Raw genomic sequence first — 8,243 nt, forward strand, 5'->3', positions numbered from 1 at the left:
TTTGAGCTTAAATAAAATTTTCCATAATTTTATTCCGCTGAAAGTAGGCTTTTCAATTAATTCTTTAATTAACGTTTCGTGCGGCGATTAAATCTCAGATAAATCCAAAACCCATTATTTTGATCCCAAATTTTAAACAAAGCATTTTTATTATTTATTCTACCCTTCCAAATCATGAGCCATACCCGTGGACCCATGGAATCAATTTTTGTTATTAAAATCTCGTTTTTGACACATTAACGAACCCACCGAGCCATCTCTCAATTTACTCAAGCCACCTTGAGCCAAACCCAAGCCAACCCACCTAAGGACCCTACTAACCAAGCCCAGCCCGAAGAACCAGCCCTGGCTCGCTCAAAACCTGCTGGAAACTGAGACCATGTTCTGCATGTATGTGTATGTGAGTTCCCTTGAACAATAGGAATCCCACCTAGTCTAGGACCCTTCCAGCCCTTAACCACTTCACTCTTCATGACCCTAACCTTCCCTGAACCATGCCCAGCCTCATCCCAGACCAAACCAAGTTCTGGAACCAGCGCACGAAGCACCTGAATCAGAAGAACCCTGGCCTGACCCTTGCCCATCTCCCTAGGACCCTGCTGGACCAGCCTGGCTCGCCCCCAGGCCAGCCGCAAGCCTCCTACTCCCTAAACACACGGCAACGTACACCACATGGGGGAGAGTCCCACTTCACGTGGACTCTTCCCCAGCCACCTCCCTCGACCCTAGCCATCCTAGGACCCTACCTAGCCTTCGAACCTGACCCTGGCCAAGCCCCCAACCAGCACTGGCCAGCTCCATGCCCCATGCATAAGAAACCGAATCCATGATCCACAACATACACCAAAACTCACGACCCTACCTAATTAAACCCACGGTTCCAGCTTGAACGTTTCTGGTTGCTGCTTTTGTGTGCGATTCTAGACCTTTAAACTTGTGGAAATACATGCTAATTCATATCCAAATTCATGGCAGCCCCTTCTAGCACATATAAATCATGTTTTTGGAACACAATCAAGCTTTAAAAATTCATGAAGATGCATGAATGAAAATATTCAAAGGTGCACTTGTTTTTCATTCAACACTCAATTAAATAAATACTATGGTGTGATAGATGTTTTAAAAGAAGAATATGGCGTGCCTTTGCGTGTTTAACGCATGATTATTCGTTGGCGAATCGAAGAACTTTGACGTAGGAGACTAGGATGGATTTTCTCTTCAAAAATCGAAGCTTCACCCTTGGAGAATCACGTGTGTGCTGTGTATTTTTCTGAAGGGGAGAGTTTTGTGTTTGTTGGGGAAGGGGCCGTGAGATATTGAGAGTGGGGAAGGGTTTGTGATTTGGTTTTGGGTTTAATTTACATATTATATGCTTAATTAATCTACTAATAAGGCTTAGATCCATTAATAACTTGATTAAGCCTACTTAGCCCATTAGCGTTAGTTAAAATATTTAAAATAATTTTTTGTTTAATAAAGTTTGTGAATTTATTAGTCGGGTTGTTAAAACGTTCGTATTTTTGTTGAAAAATCAACACCGATAAAAATTACGTCCCGACGTATAAAATCACCTCAAAACTCCTTATTTTCAAAAATATTAAAAAGCATCAACCATATTTTAAATAATTAAAAACAATTATTTAATAAAAATATTTTATATTTTTCAGCCCTCGGTCTCGATTCTTCGATCACAACTCGAATAATCTTTGAAAATACATTTTGATGCAACCATGTAGAAAAATATATTTTAAACATGTCAATATGCACAACATAATTAAGTAATGCAATTAAAACAGTTAATTGAAATACACAAGGAATTTAATAACCCGTATGCATGTGGTTCGCGAGGATCTTCTAATTTTCGGGGCGTTACAAAAGTACTTCAAAATGTAGGCTCGAAGAAAATAGCCACGGGAATCTGAGAAAAATTTGAATCTCTATATATGACAAAATCGCTGGTAGATATGATCTACATTGAAGGTAAATTCTTCGATTTCAAGATGACTGATTCAAAATCCATTTGTTTTGGAAAACATTGGAATTGAAATTGAGGAAGAAGACAAATGCCATCATAATTCTAAATTCTTTTTCCAAGTGCTTATTCAGTATTTGTTGATACAATGAAATATGTGAAAGAGAATATTGTGTTAGATGAAATAAAAAGGGCCTTGGAGGCAAAAGAATCATAGAAACAAATAGAAAAAGAAGTTAAAGACTCGGGAGACAGATTATATATGAAGGGAAATTCAGAAAAAAAAAAAGGAAATCACAACAAGAAAAAGGTAAAATTCACACCCAAGTCAAAGAAACTGAAATTATGTCTATTTCACAAACAAGGCCATTTTAGAAAGGATTGTCCAGACTGGATCAAACTAGGCGATCAGAGAAAAGAAAATGTAGAAGTATCAGTTGCACAGGACGACTATGAGAGTGCTGAAGTTCTGTGTGTGGCAGATCAAAAAACTGATGATAACTAGATATTAGACAGTAGATGCTCCTCCCACGTGTCATCAAACAGGAATTGGTTCATGTCTTTTGAAGAGATTAATAGTGGACAAGTCATTCTGGAGAACAACAAGACTTGCCAAGTCCAAGGGATAGGCTCAATAATGTTTATAATACACAATGAGACTGAACTCACATTAAAGGATGTGAGGTATGTCCCTGAGTTACAGAGAAATTTAATTTCTCTTTGCAGTCTTGGTCAACTCGGATATACCTTCAAGGAACATGAAGGAAAATTTACAATGTTTAAAGGATCTCTTGCTGTGGTGATTGGTGTAAGATAAAATGGACTTTACACACTCCATGGAGGAACTTACATTGGATTTGTCAGTGCTGTGGAGCAAAACTTAAATGGCTCAATGTTATGTCACCTAAGGCTTGCTCATACCAATGTGAGGAGTTCAAGAACTTCACAAACAATGCCTCCTTGGAGACAAACAACTAGGCAAATTGGAATTTTGCGAGGATTGTATAAAAGGTAAATCCACAAATTCAACAAGGGAATTCATGTTTCCTCTACTCCTTTGGAATATGTACACTATGATGTTTGGGGACCATGAAAGGTTCCATCGAATGGAGGGGCAAGATATTTCATTTCTATTATTGATTATTACTCATGAAGAGTATGGATTTATACACTGAAAAACAAGAATGAGGCTCTAGATAGATTTACGAAATGGCGAATCTTGGTTGAAAATCAGTCAAGCGGGAATCTAAAGAAACTTAGAACATATAATGGTCTAGAATTTTGATGAAGTGAGTTCAATGATTTCTATAGAAGTAAAGGAATAGCAAAGCATTTTATAGTTGCACATACCCCTCAGAAAAATGGACTTGTTGAGAGGATGATAGGACTATCCTTGAGAGGGTCAGATGTATATTCTCATACTCTGGAGTCCTAAGAAATTTTGGGTAGATGCAACAACTACATTGTGCTATTTGATCAATAAGACCCCTTTTGTTCCATTAGGCTTCCTAACACCCATGGAAAAGGGGACTGACTCACCACCACACCTAGATGACCTTAAGGTTTTTGGCTGTGCAACTTGTGCACATGTAAAACAAAAAAAAAATTAGAAGCAAGAGCTATCAAATGTATCTTTCTGGGATACCCTGAAGGCATCAATGGCTATAAAAGTTGGTTCATAGATACTAGAATGCTAAAGAATATAATTAGACGAGATGTCGCATTTAAGGAAGATCACTTCCCTTACAAGGTTTCAAGTGATGCTAATGAGCCTTTAGTAAGGAAGGACAGTCGAAAGAATATAAAGATCGAGGTGATGCTGTTTGATAAACACCAATGATTATTGATACCACTTTCTTTGACGAGATTATGGATAAGATACAACCATTCAAGATATGGAAAATCTGAAACACTATTAGTTAGCAAGAGATAGAAACAGGAGGATTATTAAACCACCTCAAAAAACTAGGATATGCAGATTTGATCTCTTATGTTTTCTCAGTTGCATTACAAATAGATGATGATGAACTAGTAAACCTAAAGAATGCCATGAACTCAGAAGCTAAGGATAGCCTTTTTTTTCCTTTTCTTTTCTCTTTAGGGAGCCAAAGCTTTACTTTACTAAGCTAATAAAAAAAGGCTCGTGCTAGGCGTTGGTGTGAGGCTATGAAAAAGAAATGAACTCTTTGAAAAAGAATCACACCTGGGAGTTGGTACTAAACCCAAGAACCAAAAGGTAGTTGGATGTAAGTTGATATTTAAAAGAAAGGAATGTATACTTGGAGTTGAAAAACAAAGGTATAGAGCTAGATTGGTTGCCAAGATAACCTCACAAGTTGAAGGGATAGATTTTCAAGAGGTATTTTCTCCATTGGTCAAGTATAAATCTATGAGAGATGTACTGGCTTTAGCAGCAAAAGAAGACATGGAGTTTGAGCAATTAGACGTCACCATAGTCTTTCTCCATGGTGATCTTGAAGAAAATATATACATGCAACAACCACAAAAATTTGAAGTTAGAAGTGAGACTCCACTGGTGTGCTTGTTGAAGAAATCTCTTTATGGCTTAAAACAAGTACCTAGACAGTGGTATAAACGCTTTGATGAGTTATGATAATTCATGAGTTCATTAGAAACAACTATGATTTGTGTGTGTATCACAAGCTGCTAAAATATGAAAATCTCATGCACCTATTGCTATATGTGGATGACATCCTAATTGTTTGTTCAGATGCATATGAGATTCAATTACTAAAAGCTGAGTTAAGTAGTGAATTTGAGATGAAGAATTTAGGACATGATAAAAGGATTCTGGGTATGGGAATCGAAAGAGACAGGAATGCAAAGAATTTGGTCTTGATGCAACAAGGATATTCTTTGAATGTGTTGAACAAGTTTGAAATGCTAAGTAAAACCGGTAGCAGGACCAATGTCTCATCATTTCAAACTCTCAATAAACCAGACGCATATCACTGAACAAGTAAAAGAGTATATGAATAAAGTCTCATATGCAAGTGCAATAGGCATCTTAATGTACCAGATGGTTTGCACTAGACAAACCTTTCATACTCAATGAGTTTGGTGAGCAGATTTATGGCAAATCCTAGTGAAGAACACTATAAATCTGTCAAGTGGATCTTAAGGTATATAAAATTAACTATTGACACAGGACTAACCTTTAAAAAAGGTCAGAGGAAAATCTAAAGCTTAGTGGTTGGCTATGTGGAATCAGACTATGTTGGTAGTGTTGACAATAGGAAGTCCCTAACAGATTACGTTTTCACTGTCAATGGCACAACAGTGAGTTGGAAAGAAAACCTATTGTAATGCCCAAAAACTAATACACGTAAATCGCACACAAAATTTAATAGGTTAATTAATTTAATTGATTTAAAAGAATTAAATGATGAATTCAACATATTTAATTTATTTTAAATATTTATATGTTTATTTTTATGAGATTTAAATGCATTTCTTGAGTTTGAGTTTTTCAGGCGAATATTCGATGCTTGGCCGGGGATAGGAGACTGGAGACGACTAACGCGATAAAATTAAATTTTATATTTTATTTTAAGTTAAGAAACTATTTATTTTAAATGATTTATGAATTTTAGCATTCTACAATCAAATTTAATTTATTAGATGATTTAAAAGATTTTAATATTTTATTAGCAATTTTCGAAATTAGACATTTAATTCTTTACCATGTTGTTAAATATTTTTATAATTATTTTATGACTTGATTAATCAGTTTAGTTAGTATTTAATTTAATTGCAAAGTTTTTTTTTTAAAAAAAAAAAATAAGAGAAGACTCTAAAACTCACACACAAACACACAAACAAACACACAAACAAACACATACACTCACACTTTTACAGACTAAAAAACGTGAAAAGCTAGGGTTCAAGGCTCTTTTTCCAGTAGCCATCATTCTCAAAATTTACCTGCATGTTTTTTGAGATCTTCGCAAGTTTTTATCAAGAAAAACATCAAGGAATCGTCCTCCGTTCATCCTCCATATACCCTCGCGTCGTTATTCGTTTATTCGAGCGTTTAGATGCAAATGCATGTTCTAAACCTTTCTTGATGCATCAATCATGTCATATACGTGTATTTGATATAAAACATGCATGAAAAATGTTGGTTATATGTGCAAAGTTTGATGGGTTATGATTTAAACAATTTCTGAAAATTTTGTGTCACCAAAACCCATCACCCTCTGTTATTTCAATTTCTGCGACCTATATGTTGGTTTTCTGGAAACGTTTTTAACATATGATTTGTAGCGCTCTGTGTTACCTTCGATTCGATAACAAATTCGTAATTTTTGGATAAGAATCGAGGGATGTATGATTTTTATTGTAAAACTGCACAACCTGTGAAATTTCTGTGTCACCAAAACCTGTCACCCTCTATTATTTCGATTTCTACGATTTATAGGTCGGTTTTCTGGAAACAACTTCAACATATGATTTGTAGTAATATGTGAGAGATATATAATTTGTATCGTAAAACTGCTCAAGCTGTGAAATTTGTGCATGTTCTTCACGTTTTCTCAAGTTTTTGGTTGCAGGCTTTGTTGAGATTTCCTGGATCTTTGCTGCTATGTTTGGCTATGATTTAGGGTGTGTTTAGATGTTTCTAACTGATCTGGTAGGGGCTGGAAGTGGTCTGGTACAACAGGAGCCTTGGGATGAAGTTTATCACTGGTTACGTGATGTAGGTATTGTCACGATTTTGATGTTTCGGGGCTTAGGCGCTGGTTCTGAGTTAAAAAAGGCTTAACCATGGTCTTAAGTTATGCCTAAGGGTCGAGTCTAGGGCCTAGCTCAGGTTTGATTCGAGTCAGTTTAAGCGTGGAGTCGTTAGAAGTGCATATGGGTCATAGACATTTTTACCTGTATTATTTTTACTGATAGTTGAATAATTTATTTTAAAATGTGTAAATTTCAGTTATTATCACATGCATGCATAAAAATGTATATTTGGAGATTTAGCTTTTCAAAAAAAAAATTTTGGTATTATTTTTAGTAGTAGATGGTTCATCTCACACTAAATCATTTATCTCATTTCAACACTTATGATTGTAGATTAGAGGATTTTGTCTTTTGGTGTGATTTTGAAATGAAGAATGAATGAGTAATTATAAGTGAAGTTTAGGAAATAAAACAAAAAATTATACATCATTGCATACTATTGGAAACTTAATTTCGGTAATTTGACAAATTGAACGTAAATATTGAACAAACAGATCAAGAAAACTGAAAGGAACTGATCTAAAATACGCAAACTATTGGTTGCTTAACTAAAGATTAGTGCGTAGAAAATCAACGGCAACTGAAGTAAGCTAACTGAAGATTGTAGGCGACTAGATGATCAGTTGAAACTGATCAGTTACACTACAATCAGTTGAGAGCAATCAGCTTATCCTATCGGCTTTGTCAAAACTGATAAAACTGTTTTACACAACATCAGTTAAGAAATGTAGCTTTCAACCGACAAATTGTACAAAAGCAAACTTCAACATGTAGTGGGAACGCCGCATTTCAGCAATGATACATTGTACTAATGTGAGAAGAATTTCGACGTGGCAAACAACATATATAAAGAATTATATCGCATGCATTCATTATTACTGTTGGAAGCAAAGCCTATAAATAGCCAAGAAGAGCAGCGGAGAATGTATACACATATAACTGTTCAATCAACCAAGTTATTATTCTGCTGAAATCTCTTCACAAGCTTTCTGTTCATATTCAAAAGATTTCAAAGGTCACACTTAGCATATACATTCGTAGCGTTCCATGCTATAATTTGAGCTTACAAGCACAAACACTTACTGTTGTATTATTCGATCTTATAGAGATCACTTGTGCTAAGTAGTTTCAGATCAGTCGAGTACTGTAAACTGTATCAAAACTAAGGGTTTCAGTTTGACATTGTTAAGTCCAAAACTAAAGTGGGTCTGTACAATTCTTTGTATTGATCAAAGTCTTTTAATGCATATCCTATCTTCTAGATAGAAGAGGTGACGCAGGAGTGATTGAAATATCTGAAAATCCATAAATCTTGTGTCTCTTAATTTCATTTTTATTCTATCTGTCAGTCTGTTTATTTCCGCACTTTCATTAGTTAACTGATCGACATTGACAAATAAGATTCACCCGAGCTCAATTTATCACTAAACTTACTAATTAATCGAAAAGGGTGTAAAATTGTCTAGTGTTTATTCCACCCCCTTCTAAACACTTATTATCCTCCCAACCGATC

The sequence above is a fragment of the Primulina huaijiensis genome, chromosome 13 (genome assembly GCF_012295235.1).
Source record: "Primulina huaijiensis isolate GDHJ02 chromosome 13, ASM1229523v2, whole genome shotgun sequence".
NCBI lineage: Eukaryota > Viridiplantae > Streptophyta > Magnoliopsida > Lamiales > Gesneriaceae > Primulina > Primulina huaijiensis.